The sequence below is a fragment of the Elgaria multicarinata genome, chromosome 7 (assembly GCF_023053635.1).
Source record: "Elgaria multicarinata webbii isolate HBS135686 ecotype San Diego chromosome 7, rElgMul1.1.pri, whole genome shotgun sequence".
NCBI lineage: Eukaryota > Metazoa > Chordata > Lepidosauria > Squamata > Anguidae > Elgaria > Elgaria multicarinata.
The window spans coordinates 2,332,506-2,349,198 of record NC_086177.1 but is presented as its reverse complement, the minus strand read 5'-3'; the positions used below and the strand labels follow the sequence as shown (position 1 = coordinate 2,349,198).

At 46.7% G+C, this 16,693-nt stretch overlaps 1 protein-coding gene across 3 annotated transcripts in view; it reads left to right on the top strand.

Moving 5' to 3' along the window:
- The window catches only part of RELL2 (RELT like 2), a 47,675-nt gene that overhangs the window by 28,366 nt on the left and 2,616 nt on the right, over nucleotides 1-16,693 (top strand). Inside the window, exon 8 of one of the 3 annotated variants that reach the window (XM_063130054.1) lies at nucleotides 10,104-10,178. The exons of the other annotated variants lie outside the window; for them this stretch is intronic. The gene's annotated coding sequence lies outside the window, so the exon portion shown is untranslated. Of the gene's footprint in view, nucleotides 1-10,103; nucleotides 10,179-16,693 lie in introns of those variants that run through there. 3 annotated transcript variants of the gene reach the window in all.

Sequence of the window (16,693 nt, the reverse complement as noted above, 5' to 3'; positions counted from 1 at the left end):
CATGTGTATGACAAACCCAAAAACCTAGGGATCTTTTGCAGAAGTGTGGGGCACTGACAGCAGATCATGCACTGTCCCTTAACAAAGCAAGGATTATGAAGAACCCACACAACTTTATTTATCAGAAACATGAAGGTTTGTACACTAAATCCTCCAACATTAGACTGGCAGATTACTCCTAACAGCAATAATAGGGCGAGAGAGAGGCAAAGGCAGGGGACTCGCCAAACAGGGAAAGGGAATACTGAGAAAGGGGTAAAGTCTCCCTGTGGGAGCAATGCCCATGTGAGAGGACCGTGCTTTTTGCCTGGGAGAGGGACTGGAACTACTTCAGCAAGCAACAATGGAAGCTGCAATAGCAAGTTCACAGGGAGCAAGACTGAGCTACCTAGTAGCACAGTGGGGAAGGATTTGTTGCTAGGGGAAATAGGAGGGCTGTGTGTCAAGTTCCACTCCAGGTAAAACAGAAAGGTAGCCCCTGTAGGCCTATGTTTTTGGCCGGCAATATCTTCACAGAGGGAAAAGGAGAAAGCAGCTGGAGAAGGCAAGAAGGGAGAAAAGGTAACTACAAACCTGATGTCAGTACAGAGCACAATTCTCAAATAAATGACTAGGTGGTCAGTCTGTGAGCATGTAGAAAACAGTGCATTGATCATTAGGAGTCAACATGGGTACAGGGGAAGCCATGGTTCAGTGGTAGAGCACCTGTTTTGCATGCAGAAGTTCCCAGGTTCAATCCCCAGCTTCTCCAGGGGAGAAGGCAAGGAAAGAATCCATGTCTGAACTCCCAGAGAGCTGCTGCCAATCAGTGTCAATAATCCTGGGCTAGGTGGAGGGATGGTCTGCCAGTATAAGGCAGCTTCCCATGTTACAGCTTCATCACACCAGCATTATGCTCTGAAATCCCAGTGAGTTCAATGCAATGGTCTCACATGACACTTACCCTATAATCTGCAATCATGGTGAAGTACTCCGATGTGCCCTGCTGTGATTGCGCAATGAAAATAGGATCGCGGAAAGAGCGATTCTTCTTATACTCCAAGTGGCCACTGGGGCGCATGGAAGAAGGCTAGTGCTGAGGAGAGGGACGGAGGGAGGGTGAGTGGCGGCGGCGAGCCATTGTATGGTATGCCAGCATACAACAAAAGGGGTCGGTGGGAGGGTCAGGTGTCAGAGACTACAACGAGGAAATCTTGTCTCGGGTTTTCTCGAGGAGGAGAAAGAAAAAGGAGGGCGAGAGAAATCTGGTCCCGCCTGCTGGGGAGGGAGACGGAAAAGTTTGTGTTCTTCCGGTAAGCAGATTCAGTCTCTCCCTCTACACGCATCCTCCTCAGAGAGCTGCAAGTGTAAGGTTTGACCTTTCATCTCAATAAACTAAAAAACGAAACAAAAAACCCTCCCGGGGGGCGCGGCAAAGCAGGGTGGAGCTGAGCAGGAGCAAGGAGAAGTGCGGAGGCAACAAGGCGCCTGAGCCCCAGGGCGCCCGCAGGAGTGGCCCCTGGTACACCATGGGGTTTACTTCTGAGCTCACATGCCTGCGTTTATACTGTCAACAGCAACAACAGGAAGCTTTCATACGCTATGGAAACAAAGTGGGATAATTCGAGGGAAATGGGTAGGTGGGATGAAGGCTTTTGTCAGGTCTAAGGCAGCTTCCTATGTTAGTCCATTTTTATTTATTTATTTGGATAATTACTAGTTTGGTAGTCCATGGGAATATCTTGTTTTCACTGAAATAGTTGACAGGTTTTCCCATGACATCTTTATTGATAAGATGGTAAAATGTGGGCTGGACAATACTGCGATCAGGTCGCTCCACAGTCGGTTAGGCAGCCCAATTCAATGAGTGCCAATGAATGGCTTTGCATCCTCCTGGAGGGAGGGGTCTGGAGTGGAGTGTCGTAGGGCTCAGCCCTAGGCCAGTGTTGGTTGAGGGTATAGAGGGGCTGCTTATCAGATCTGCAGATGACACAAAGCTAGGAGGGACAGCAACTCCACGGAAGTCAGGAAAATTCACCCTTTGACTCTTTGAAAAGGATCTAGACAAGATGGAACACTGGACGGAATCTTACCAGATGAGATTCAATAGAGATTAAAGTCTTGCATTTAGGTACAAAAAATCAAGACACAAGTACTGGATGGAAGATATCTGGCTTGACAGCAGTACGCTGATCAAATTTGCAGATGACACCAAATTGGGTGGGATAGCTAATACCCTGGAAGACAGAAACAAACTTCAAAGTGATCTTGATAGGCTGGAGTGCTGGGCTGAAAACAACAGAATGAAATTTAATAGGGATAAATGCCAAGTTCTACATTTAGGGAATAGAAACCAAATGCACAGTTACAAGATGGGGGACACTTGGCTCAGCAATACTACAAATGAGAAAGATCTTGGAATTGTTGTAGATCACAAGCTGAATATGAGCCAACAGTGCGATATGGCTGCAAGAAAGGCAAATGCTATTTTGGGCTGCATTAATAGAAGTATAGCTTCCAAATCACGTGAGGTACTGGTTCCTCTCTATTCGGCCCTGGTTAGGCCTCATCTAGAGTATTGTGTCCAGTTCTGGGCTCCACAATTCAAGAAGGACGCAGACAAGCTGGAGCGTGTTCAGAAGAGGGCAACGAGGATGATCAGAGGTCTAGAAACAAAGCCCTATGAAGAGAGACTGAAAGAACTGGGCATGTTTAGCCTGGAGAAGAGAAGATTGAGGGGAGACATGATAGCACTCTTCAAATACTTAAAAGGTTGTCACACAGAGGAGGGCCAGGATCTCTTCTCGATTCTCCCAGAGTGCAGGACACGGAATAACGGGCTCAAGTTAAAGGAAGCCAGATTCCGGCTGGACATCAGGAAAAACTTCCTGACTGTTAGAGCAGTGCGACAGTGGAATCAGCTACCTAGGGAGGTTGTGGGCTCTCCCACACTAGAGGCATTCAAGAGGCAGCTGGACAACCATCTGTCAGGGATGCTTTAGGGTGGATTCCTGCATTGAGCAGGGGGTTGGACTCGATGGCCTTGTAGGCCCCTTCCAACTCTGCTATTCTATGATTCTATGATTCTATACATGTGAAGCTGAATATGAGTTAGCAGTGTGATGCAGCAGCTAAGAAGGCTTATGCACTCTTGGGCTGCATGAACAGAAGCATAGCGTCCAGATCACGGGAAGTAATAGGTCAGCATTAGTCCAGCCACATTTGGAGTTCTGTTTTCAGTTCTGGTACCCCCTTTTAAGAAAGGCATTGGCAAGTTGGCATGCATCCAGAGAAGAGCAGTGAGGAGGGTGAGGGGGCATAGAAACCCAAGTCCTATGAAGAATGGTTGAAAGAGCGGAGTATGTTTAGCCTGGAGAAGAGGAGATTAAGGGGAGACACAACAGCAGTCTTCAAGTATCTGAAAGGCTGTCATGCAGAAGGTGGCACAGACTTGTTCTTTGTTGCTCCCAAGGGCAGGGCCAGAACCAATGGGTGGAAATCACAGGGAAGCAGATTTTGGCTAAGCATTAAGAAACTATTGAGCAATTGCCCTGCCTTCTGCCCCTCCATCCCTGTGGGCACCAGCCACCACTGGGATCAGCCCCTGCAAGGTGAGGCTCCCTTTGACTCTTAGGAGCGCTCCATCCTGCAGCACAAGAGAGGCAGAGAGCAGCACCCAAGCGAAATGGCGGTGGATGCTTTGTAAAGCCAGCGCCTCCAATAACATTTTCCAGCTTGATGCTCTCCAGGTGTGTTGAAGTACAATTCCTCCAGCAGGTACCAGGCTGGGGAAGGCTGACCTGCAGTGGAGGGAAAGAGAATGTGGGGTTTATCCCTTCCTGTCTTTCCTCCTCGGTATCAGCACGGCAGCCTTGGGATGTAGCGGAGTGGCTGTTGGCAAAACTGGGACGGGAGGGCAGTCTGAGCTCCGCTGGGTGCTTGGTAAACACAAGAGAGTGCTGGCAATCCCCTATGGGGAGGGAATGGAAGAGGCGGGCAACTCAGGAAGGAGGAGGAGAAGAAGAAGAAGAAGAAGAAGAAGAAGAAGAAGAAGAAGAAGAAGAAGAAGAAGAAGAAGAAGAAGAAGAAGAAGAAGAAGAAGAAGAAATTTTACTTGTCTATGGCACAAAGGCCATTACAATCACAACAATAAAACAAGATGTCAGGGAACGAAAGGTCATATAACAGGCTGAAACCCTCAAAATGTCATTACCCAGGTTGCTAATGCTTCTTGAAGAAGGTGGAAGAGGAGTGTGACGGTTTATGGAGACTACAGGGGCTGGGGGTGGGAAGGGCGCCTTGCTTCCAGGAGGCAGGCTCCTGGTGGAAGCAGCCAAGAGGCACCATGCAACTGCTTGATCTTTTTCTCCTTAACAGATTTTCTGCATTCAGGGGAAAGATGGAAGAAGCTGAAAGAAAACACAGGAGAGTCACGAGGAGAAGACCGTGACATCTAGACCCCCTGTAAATGTCCGTGAATGAGGCAGGGTAAAGGTACCATAAAAGCCTCATCTGGAAGCACTCGTTGTGCAGGTATTCCATCTTTTCCTATACTACTCTTCTGTTTGGGTGCTTCCAGACAAAGTTTTCATTCTGCAATCACCCTGCCTCATTCACGGGATTTAAAATGGGGTCCAGACATCATCTTCTACTCGTGACCCTGCTGTGTTTTCCCATTGTTTTTTCTGTCTTCTTCTCACTGCAGAAAATCCATTTGGGGGTGGGGGTGGGGAGACAGAATTGCTCCCCACAATGCCTTCTGAGTGGTAGTGCTAACAAACCTTCACCTGGAAGCATCTGTCATGTTCCACTTGTAACCCTTCCATGTTTTCCCACTGCTAAGTCCCATCTTTTTGCTTTCCACATAAAAATCCATTAAGGAGGGAAAATGGGAATAGCTGCACAACGTCTTTTGATTGGCAGTGTTAGGAACCACCCATCTAGAAGCACCACAAGAGCCAGCTCACATCTCACAATAAGCCACCCTGAAAGCAAGCTATGGTGGGCTCCTTAATCGCTCACTCAGCCACACTGCTGCTGACAGCGGGTCCAGGTGCTCACCGACTTGCCATGGTTTGTTTCCTATTCGCCCCCCACTACCCACCAGCAAATACCCCGGGGTCCTTGTGGCACATCCTGCTGTGATGAGATTCTCCCCCGCCCACTTCCTTGCCTTGTGAAGCACCTGTGTTGACATATATATGTCATATCTTTGGAGTGGAGGGGGTGTCCCTTTTTAGGATGAGGTGGCTGAGGGTTTTATTTTCTTTCTTGCTTGCTTTAAAACAAAAAGCCTCCTTGGATGTTCCTTGCAGCCAGCGACGAGCACCATTCTTTTTCCTAGCACAACTATGTGTGTTTGCATGATTGACTTATTACTCTGTTCAGCACCATGTACATTGATGGTGCTATATAAATAAATAATAATAATAATAATACTAATAATAATCTCTGGGTAAGACTCTCCCCCTGCCCCCGAGGTTTGTCAATCACACAATACACACTGTGCTAACAAGGCTCACAAGGGGTTAAAGCCAGTTGCTGTCAAATGCTGGAAGAGGAGTGGTGAAAGGCACTGGGAAGAGTGGCCTAGTTTTTTGTCACTGTTGTCAGGCATCTCTGTAGTTCTTTCAAACAAGCCATGCACAAGCCATCCTGCTGGGTACACACATCATGACAAGCCCCTCTGAAAACAAGCTACCCTGACAAATCCAACAACAAGCCATGCATTTTCAGGATGGCTTATGCATGGTTAACAACCCACGCTTAAGCCATTGTGCCGGGTTTGGCCAACACAACAAGCCACTCTGAAACAAACAAGGGTGACAATCCACTGTGGGTGGTTCTGTCGTCCGAACTAGATCTCAAGAAAACACCTGTAAACCTAAAACACCCCATGGTTTCTGGGTTGCTTGTCAACCACCTCACCAGGTTCATACTTAATAAGAAGGTATGACACGCTCCTGCATGCCCAAATATCCCAAATGACGGTCACCATGATGAAAATTCCCCATGTGGAAATTCACCTACAATGGCTTCTTGTTAAATAAGAACCATGCCTTTGGCTTGGTTCACCCAATTATAGAAAGGAAATGAACCACGGTAGTTTATTTTATTCCCACCCCTGTGTTCTGGGGGAGACCTGCATAATTACCCTTGGCAGCATGGCTGGTTGGGTTGTGTGAACCCAGCTAGGGCACTTCGTTGCCATGAGTAACAAGCCACCCAGAACCCAGAACCCATTGGTTGTTTTAGGAATGTGGGGTGATTTGTTAACTATTTCAACAAGCTACCCTGGCTGGGTTCACATGACATGACAAGTCATGCAGCCCCCATCTATGCTGATACCTTCAATCACAGAGTGGTTGACAAGTTATAGTGCCAGTTTGCACATGCCAGTTGTGTGCTGACTGATTTGCATACTTACCCTCACCAGATGCAACAGCGTGAGTCATCTGAGCCCAGCAAAGGTGGCTTGCTTGTTAACCACCCCAACAAGCCACCTTTGCCAGGTTTGGACAACAAGAGAATCCACAGTGATGACCTGGCTGTGGTGATCTTGCGAGCTGCATCCCTACCTGCAGTTTCTCCTTATTTTGCTCTGTGTTGATAGGCTGTAAGGCAACAAGATTCATGAAGATTTGGCCAGCTCTTCAGTAGCAATGGCTGGAATGGAACAGCTGGTGTTGCCTAACCAAGGACTAATAAGAACATTGTTTTTACTCGTTCATAGCAGGAGCTCACAGCTACTCCCTTTTTCTGTATAGTGCATACCTGTCCTGTGTGGGAGAAGATACTACTGCATAAGGAGGAAGTGAATACACAATGTTCACATATTGTGGATGCCTCACTAGAGATATTTGCAGGAGCAACAGTTATAGAATCATAGAATAGCAGCGTTGGAAGGGACCTGCAAGGCCATCGAGTCCAACCCCCTGCTCAATGTAGGAATCCACCCTAAAGCTTCTCTGACAGATGGTTGTCCAGCTGCCTCTTGAATGCCCCTAGTGTGGGAGAGCCCACAGCCTCCCTAGGTAACTGATTCCATAGGTCTGTAGTTACTTACAGACTGCTCCTTTTTCTATTTCAAACTTTATACAGATGAGAAAGGAAGGGCTTTACCCTGGAGGGAGAAAAGATCTGGATGAGGCCAGACACATTTCTGACCTTTCCCCATCATGCCCCCAGAACTGTCCATTAGGTTTGTCACATAAGACAGCAGCATAACTTTGTCAGTGTACGTTCACTTTGTTCTTGTAATGTAGAAGTCATACTGGTATTAAAGGGTTTAGTAAGAATCCTGTCCTCATCTAGCTGCTGTTAACTCAAGGTAAGGAAAGCACTCTTAATTGCACAATAAAATAAAAACTGATGGGCAAACCTCGGCTACTGCTTAAGGGACAAGCCAGCTTCCGAGTAGGACACCCTGCTCTTTATCAGGCCTCAGTGCTTCTCCAGTCAGGCTTGGAGCCTTTGAACAGAAGGTAAAGTCCTCCCGCGGTTTTATCAAATGCAAGCTTCGTACCTTTGTGCAGCCTGCAGTGGTTGTCCCTTCAGGTCTGGGGTCCCAAACATGATGCCCATGGGCCACGTGTCTGCAGACGTCTCCCTTGGTGCCCAGAAGGTTCCCTGCTCCTCCTAATTTTAAAAATAAAAGGGTGTTTTTTTAAATTAGCAGTCAAACAAACACCAGGGGCATGTCTATGTGCTTGTTTACACTGCTGTAAATGCGCACTTTCTTGTTTTAGGACACATGATGTAGTTGCAAATGTGACGCCATCCAGGGGCAAACCCTGGAAACTCCGCTCCCAAAAAGTTGGGCATTTACCCTGACTTTTTTGGCAGCGGAGGCGGCTCCGCGGCTCTAAAAAAGTTTTAAAAAACAAACCCATAAAAACAGGGAGGGGGAGAGAGTAGAGGAACAGTGCCATTCCTCCCCACCCCTTTATTTTTAATTTTATGATCTATATCTGTGGAGCTCCGCAGAAACAAATAATAAATGAGGGTGGATGGGGAGGGCCGGGCAACCTCCAATGCTGATCGGTCTGCACTCCCTCTTGCGTCCTCCTCTGGCTGCCTCGTTCCTTCCCCCCCATTTTTATTTTTAAGTATAGGAATCTGCGGAACTCCGTATATAGAGCTTATTGAATTTAAACAAATGTGGAGGAACAGGCAGCCAGATGGAGGAGACGTTTTCCCCACTATATGAATCTGCGGAGCTCCACAGATAGGGCTCAGTAAAAAAAAAAAAAAGCAGGGAGAATGGCCCCGCTCCTCCCCCCCCCCCCCCGACCCTGGTTTGTTTTTGTGTTTGACACAAAAAGGAATACTTTTATTCATGGCACCTTGCAAGTGGTGTACAATGTTCCAGAGAGAAACCACCCTATGTGTGAGACAGGCTTACCATCTCTTTTCCCTGCTTTGGGGCATAGACCCATTCTCCAGGTTGGTGTGCGGAAGGCATCCCGCAATGGGTTACCTCCCCCTATCGCCCAGGAAAAGCAGGGACTCACGTGACTGAGTTTTAAGCCCTCGAAGCGCCTGCTAGCCAGTTCGTCCCTGCTTTTCGCCCAGGACAGAGCTAATTCTCATCTCCTCCTATCTCAAGCCTACACCTATCTCTATTTCTAAGATTGTTAAAAAAAACCTCCTTACCTTTCTGATCTTCTTTCTTACAACCAGCCTTTATTTTTCACCTTCTCTTACCAAAAAGGGAGGGGAAAGTTTATTTTCTGCTTCTTTTTCTCTGCCGCTTGCCTGTCATTCTCCATGACCCCTCCAGCAAAGAGAACCATTTCAAGGCCTGAAAAGAAAAGAAAAACGATGACTCATGTGAGAGTCATTAAGGAGCCATCAGCAGACAAAAGGACGATCTACCAGGAAGATCAGGGAGAGAACCAGTTTGCTGGCTTGGCTTCGGCTGCCTACTGAGTCTTCCAGCCATGTAGGATCAAAGAGATCGGAGGCTACGGCCCCTTGCTGAGTCTCTTAAGACACCAGGAATGGTGTGATCCTGGCCTCAAAAGAAGTGGCCGAGATTGGGGGGGGGGGGCAAGCACGCCACCCTCTCCACTCCGAGCAGGGGGAGGAAGCAATCGAACAGCCAGATGCTCCAACAACATCAAGAGTGCGATCAAATCATTCCCCCCCCTCTCATGGAGGTTTCCCTGCCAAACAGAGCAGGCGGCCATTTTAAGTTGCAGTTTCGATTTTGACTTGCAAAGGGAAGCCACCTCCACCTCCTCCATTGCTCAGTCAGAGAACAGTGAGATAGCCCAAACGCCTATCTCAAGCATGGCTCAAATAGATAAATCAGTCTTCACACATATCACTAAGAAAGTACTGGACAATCTGGTCGCTTATTAGATAAGCAAGCCTTGAGATCAAGCTGTTCTGAAAAATGCACCAGAAGCTTGCACAATTCCAAGTCTTCCTGCTCTCCTCATCTGCACTTAGAAAACAAAAACAAAAATAAGGCTTCAAAATCAAAATAGCCCAATCTATTTTGTCTGCACTCAGCAGGTTCTGAAGATGACTCTCCAGTCTCACACTCCACAACCAGAGGTTGTGCTAACAAAATCCAAGACATTCCCCTAAAACACCGTGGAGAAAGGAAATCGGATACAGATTTTTAAAAAGGCACATGAAGCTTCAGCATTCACTTTAAAGGCCTCAACAGTATCGTTTTATTTTTGCTAGAGCTTCCCTCTTATGGCTAGAAGACATAATAAACAATAAGGAATTAGATCAGACCACTTTATATAAAAGGACTGATCAGATTCTCTAAATCTTTTGCCTTCCTGGCTGATGCCACACAAGATGCTCTCCAGTTTTCAGCCACCTCCATAGCAGCTACTAATGTGGCCAGAAGTTCTATTTGGCTCAAGCACTGGAATGTTGATCTTCCCTCAAGGGGGAATCTTGTGACTCTGCCCTTCATGGGTGCCCATCTTTTTTGAGAAAAAGCCTTAAAATATGTGCTCATAGAAACTAAGGATAAGAAAAAAGTTATACCTTCATCTTTTCAGCGAGAAGAATGAAATAATAATAATAACCTTGCCTGGTGTTATGTGACCTTTTGCTCTTTCTGGATCACTAACCAATCTTCCTTTCGATCCCAAAAGCTACAGGTTCCCTAAACCAACATGGTCCAGATCCAGTTTTCAGCCAAGAAGCGCCGCCACCTCTAGCTCTTCTACCAAACTTCCTCCTACTTTCCAGACCTCCAGGTCTGGAGAGCAACAGTTCTGACACTAGGGAATCCATCATTGGAGGGAGACTTCAGCATTTCCTCCCATCATGTGAACATTCCACAGACAATCGCTGGCCACCAAGAATCACATCATATCTACCGCAATACAGCATCTACTTCAAATAGGAGTGCAAAAACCAGTACCATCTAATGAAAAATACGAAGGAATTTATTCCATCTTCTTTCTGGTTGTCAAAAATGGCAAAGGCTGGAGACTGATACCAGACCTCAAACACCTGAACAGGTTTGTCAGATACCAAAACTTCCATATGGGGATACTCCAAACCATCAAGGAGGTCCTCTACAAAACAGAATATTTGACATCGATAGACCTCACAGAGGCATATGTGCATACCATCTCACCGCTTCACAGAAAATTCCTACACTTCACCTAGCAAAACTGGTACAAAGCGCTTCCAAATGGCTTATTCTTGGCACCTCGCATCTTCACCAAGATCACGGTGTCATTAATAGCTCACCTCTGACTAAAAGGTGTGCATATTTATCCGTATTTGGACAACCTTCTTATCTGGTCTGTTTCTAGTCAGAAAGCCTGGCAGGATCTCCAGACAACTGTCGAATACCTAGAAAGACATGACTTTGTATAAACAGAAAACAAAAAGAAGAAAGGGACAAAAACAAACAAAAAAGGCCACCTCACACCCACCTAGGGCCTCCCTCATTTGTGGCACTCATCGACACCTCCAAAGGGTTCATATTCCTCTCCCCAGAGAGAATAGTCAAGCCCCAGAATGGTTTGATGGCAATTCATTGTCAAAGAGTAACCGACTTAATGGACCCTGCACTTTTTCTGGGTTTGTTGATCTCATGTCTCAGCATTCTCCTGTAATATGGAGTGTACTCTTGCTCCCTCCAGTGGTTCCTATTACCCCTTTAAGCTCAAATAGCATTAGAGATCACCTCCCCATACATCTTCACATCAGAGACTCCCTCAGGTGGTGGTAAGTCCTCCAAAATCTTCAGGTGGGCAGCCCCTTCCAAGAGCCAAAGAGGATCATATTGATGACAGGTACTGTCCTCGAAGGGTACGGAGCCCACTGCAAATCTCTCCTGGTCAAGGAAAATGGAATGCAGAGGAAAAACGCCACAGCATCAACTGGCTGGAGCTCAGAGCAGTCTACCTGGGTCTAAAAACATTCTCACGCTATCTGCGACATTCTCATATCCTAGTCAGAGCAGACAACAATAATGCGAGCCCACATAACACGTCAAGGTGGTTCCAAATCCTGCTCCCTACACCTAGAGGCCTAGTGCATGCTATTTTGGGCCGAACGGAACTTAGCCTCCATATCAGCCCAACACATCAAAGGGACCCTGTTCCATACAGCAGACCATCTGAGTTGGCAACAAATAGACCCAGGGGAAAAGAGCCTACATCCAACAGTCTTCCAGGAAATCATACAATGCTTTGGCCCACTAACGCTGGACCTATTTGCACCCAGGCACAACCACAAGCTACCAAGATCTCACTAGATTTCAGACTTATAGAGCTGAAGGAATAGATGCACTATACATCAACTGGCTGAAAGAGGCTCTTCGCATTCCCTCCCATCTCCTTCCAAGTGAGAGTTCTGCAGAACATCAGAAAGGAACAAGCGACTGTAGTCCTAGTACCCCCTTCTTCTGCGATGCCCCTGGTTCTCCAAGATCCTAGCCCTAGCAGTGAATTACTGGCTGCTGAAAGGTCCATCTACTTAACTCTGGGTTATTCTGAGGATGTCATATGCACCCTGCTGGCATCCTGCAAGGACTCCATCACCAGAATCTAAGAAACAACCTGGAAGTCCTTCTGCAGGTGGAGTGAAAGGGAGAAACTTAATCCACAGGCAACAGGTGTCAAGGAACTCCTAGCCTTTCTCCAAGAAGGCCTCCAGATGGGTTTGAAACCAGGTACCCTGTGCAGACAAACATCAGCCCTGTCATCAGTCCTTTCCAAGCCCGGTAGGCAGCCACTAAGTTCACACCCTCACATCAAAATATTTCTCTGAGGAACAGCATTCAAGAACCCTCCTATAGTCCATAGGACTCCTTCCTGGAAGCCTTTTATTTATTTATTTATTTATTTATTTATTTATTTATTACATTTCTATACCGCCCAATAGCCGGAGCTCTCTGGGCAGTTCACAAAAATTCAAAACATTCAAAGTATAAAACAACAGTATAAAACCATACTATAAAATACAATATAAAAGCTCAACCAGATAAAAACAGCAGCAATGCAAAATTACAAATTTAAAGCACCAAGTTAAAATTTATTTATAGACTGATAAAATGCTGGGAGAATAAAAAGGCCTTCACCTGGCGTCTAAAAGCATATCATGTAGGTGCCAAGCGAACCTCCTTAGGGAGCTAATTCCACAGCCCGGGTGCCACAGCAGAGCCTACAAGTTGTAGTTTCTGCATTGACTAAACCTCCCTTTGAACCAATTGCCTCTATCCTGCTATGCATTCTGTCACAGGAAGCTCTTTTCCTTGTGGCCATAACTGCTCGCAGAATCTCAGAATTATCTGCCATCTCAATCAGAAAAGGCCTCATCACCTTCCTTAGGGATTTCGTCGTCCTTCGAATAGACCTGACCTTTATCCCTAAGGTCAACGTGCTATTCCATAAGTCACAGGAGCTTATTCTGCCATCTTTCTGTCCTAACTCTTCTCATCCACAGGAGAAGGCCTGGCACAAGTTGGATGTTCGCAGAGCCATTAAAGTTTACCTAAGAAGGACAGAGCCGGTTCGATAATCTGCTTCAGTGTTTGTTTCTTTTCACCCTGTAGCTATGGGCAAGAAACTTACCAGATCTACCCTAGCTAGGTGGTTTAAGCATGTATTTTTTCGGCCTATGAGTCTCCATGCCTCCCCAAGCCATTAGGAGTCACAGCTCACTCCACTAGAGCAGCAGCCACATCAGCTGCCTTAAGTGCTAATGCCCCTCTGGCAGAAATCTGCAAGGCGGCCACCTGGACAAGTCCTAATTTCTTCATAAGATGTATTGATTCCTGTTCTAATGTTGTTCCCCGCCTCGATCCAAAAGGAGAGGCGGGTAATAAATAAATAAAATTATTATTATTATTATTATTATTATTATTATTATTATTATTATTAAAGACGTTACAAAATCGACACATATGCCTCTGCAGATGCCTCCTTTGGCAGGAGAGTCCTCCAGCAGGTAGTAGCACTACAATAGACTCAGCCTAAGATTTTCCCACCCAAAAAAGGGTCTTTAGCTTTAGCATGTCCCATTGTGGGATGCCTTCCTCACACCAACCTGGAGAATGGAACATTGGTACTTACCGAGAAGGTTCCTTCTGGGCTAGTGTGTGGAAGGCATCCCAACCACACCCTGAAACACCACCGAGTCTATTTGTATAAGTAATCAGGCCACTTGTCTCTGCACTTAGCTGGCTAGACCTTTGCCTAAGGATCCTCAAAATTTGTACTCTCAGATTGATTTCTAAGTACTTACTAACAAGTTATCTGTTCCTCTGTGGTTCTTCCTTACCTGTGATACAAAGAGAGGTTTTCTTCCTCAATTTCTGAGCTTTAGCCATGGACGGAACTGGCTAGGAGGAGCTTCAGACTGATAGAGGGCTTAAAACTCAGTCACGTGAGTCCCTGCTTTTTGCCAGGCTTCTTTGCGCCCTAGGCCTGCTTTCACCTCCTCCCACCCCACCGTATCCCCCACCACTCCAGGTAGGCAGAGACAGGTTACTTACCTGTCCCTCTCCCAAAGTCCTCCTGGCTTGGCGGGACGCTGCGGTGGGGTGGGTGGGTAGGTGGGCAGGCGGGCTGCTCCACTTCCGTCCGGGAAGCTGGGGAAGGGCGGTCAGACAGCTCCACGTTCTGATGTCTGGCACGCTCCGGAAGTCAGAACGTGGAGCCGCCCGCCCCCGCCCCCCAGTGTCCCGGGTTGGCTTCAGCTGCTGGGCGGATGTCCAGCTGAAGCCAAGCCAGGGACGCTGGGGCGGGGCGGAAGGCTTCGGAACGGAACGCCCGGAAGCTGCCCTCACTCGGCCAGAGCGGCTCTGGGAGTGGGAGGGCGACTTCCGGGCGCGCCGTTCAGCGCCCCCTTACCACTGTGGCGCTCTAGGCGGCCGCCTAACTGGCCTCTATGGAAGCGCCAGCCCTGAGTACCAATGTTCCGTTTGCAGGTATGGTTAGAAACTGACAATGCCCCATCTAACATTGAATATATGACATAGCTGCTTAGGCTTATCCCTTTGTCAGTGTTTTTCCATCTCAGCCAGTCAGAGGTAAAGACATCCTTCTAACAAGATACACCAGCGCAGAAGAATCTACACTGCTGTATCTTCAAGATACACCATAACAGGAAACTAAGTGTGCAATGCGAAACACACTTACCTAGGAGTAAGCCCTGTTGAACACAGTGGGACTTACTTCTGAGTAAACATGCATAGGATTGAACAAATTTGAGGAATTGGTAAGGGTGTTAAGTGTTATTTTGCATTATGTGGAGCAGATTGTTCTAGTCTATAGAGCTAAGAGTAGTCCAAGAATTGTTGTATTGTTTTATCACCTTTAGTCTTGTTCTGAGTGTTTTCATTCATTAAGGGCACAATCCTTGTAAATTGAGACAGAAAAAAGTCCTACAACTCCCAGAATTCCTCAGCTATCCATTCTGGCTGGGGAATTCTGGGAGTTGTAGGACTTTTTTTTCTTTAAACATGCATAGGATTGCATCCTAACTGAATCATTCCTCTTTTTCCAAATCATTATCTAACAGTGTTTCCAAATTTTCAGAAAAGCCTTGTTTAATAAAACTGTTGCTTCTTAAATGAAAACCACTATTTACAGAACAGGAGCACATAACATTAGTAGAGGCAGTCAGAGTGCCATCTGATCTAGTTGTATTGGATGACTTCCAGTTGCTGAGGTCCCAAGGATGCCAAGTTGTTTGGATAAGTTTGAATCACCACTTACATGCTTGACCCTTGCCCGTCTTGATTTCTTAGAGCTAATGATGGGATGGCTGGCTGGGTCCAGGAGGTTATAAATTACTCCTTGAGAGAGGGAGTGGTACTAGCCTTTGTGAAAGAAGCTGCAATCGTGACTCTCCTGAAGAAGCCTAACCTAGGCCCAGGAGTGGAGGGCCACTGCAGGCCAGTTGCTATCATGTCTTCTTGCGCAAGGTACTTGAACGAGTGGCTGCTGCCCAACTCCAGCCAGTCTTGGATGATGTCTCAATTCTTTTCAGGTTGGCTTCAGGCTCAGTTTTGGGAAGGCAACTGCCTTGGTCGCTTTGTGGAGTGACCTTTGCTGAAAGAGAGGCAACCTTGTTGTAATTCTCTTGGACCTCTCAGCAGTTTTGGGTACCACTGAACATGTTATCCTTCTAGATCAGTTGTCTGAGATGGGGGCACTGTTTTACAGTAGTTCTGTTCCTACCTGGTTGGCCAGTTCTGGGAGGTGGTGCTGGGGGATTGCTGTTCTGTGGCTTTTATGTTATGGGGTTCCGCTGGGATCAATTTTATTCCTCATGTTTTTTTTACATCTTCATGAAACTGCTGGGGGAGGTAATTGGGTGATGCAAGCTGAAGTGTCATTAGTATGTAAACAACACTCGGCTCTACTTCTCCTTTTGATCTAATCCAGGTGGATGTCCTGAAGCAGGGTAATGGATTGGATGAGGGCCAATAAACTGAAGTTCAATCCAGAGAAGCTGGAGTACTGATAGTGGGTGGTTCTTCTGAAGGATTGGGTGCACAATTTGATTGTGCTCCTGGATCCATCATTATCACTTGAAGCACAGGTGGCCTTAGCGGCCAGAAACGGCTTTTATCAGTTTAGGCTAATCTACTAGTTTCAACCCTATCTGGTTGCAGCTAGTATCTGGTAAACTCCTGCTTGGATTAGTGTAATGCACACTAGATGGGGCTACTTTTGAAGAGGGTTAATCAGTGCACTGGCTTCCAGCTTATTTCTAGGCCCCATTCAAAGTGTTGGTGTTGACTTTTAAAACCCTAAACAGCTTGGGCCAGGTTACCTCAAGGACTATCTCCTTTGATGGGTATCTCCAGATACTTAGTCTTACCTTTGGAGGCCTTCCTCTGCATGTGCTCACCCAATGAAGTTCGGTGGGTGGCTGCAAGAGAGGGGGCTTCCTTTGTTGTGGTGCCCTGTTTATGGAACGTTTTCTCCAGGGGCTAATTCTCCTACTCCTCTGCATTGAGAGTACTGAAAAAAATTGCCCAAGACCAGAGGCAGTCATAGAGAGACACAGCAAGTAGTTTCCTTCATGGGCAGGTATTTGGGCTCAAAAGCACCTTGGTTTTGTAAATTAAATTTCTCATAGGCCATTAGCAATTTTCTGAAGGCACACAAAGTTGCTCCAATCCAGAAATTATACAGTGGCTTGAACTGAACTTGGTTAATATTTTGCACCAAAATGACATCTCCAGTTGTCTCTTTGGGTTTTTTACTGA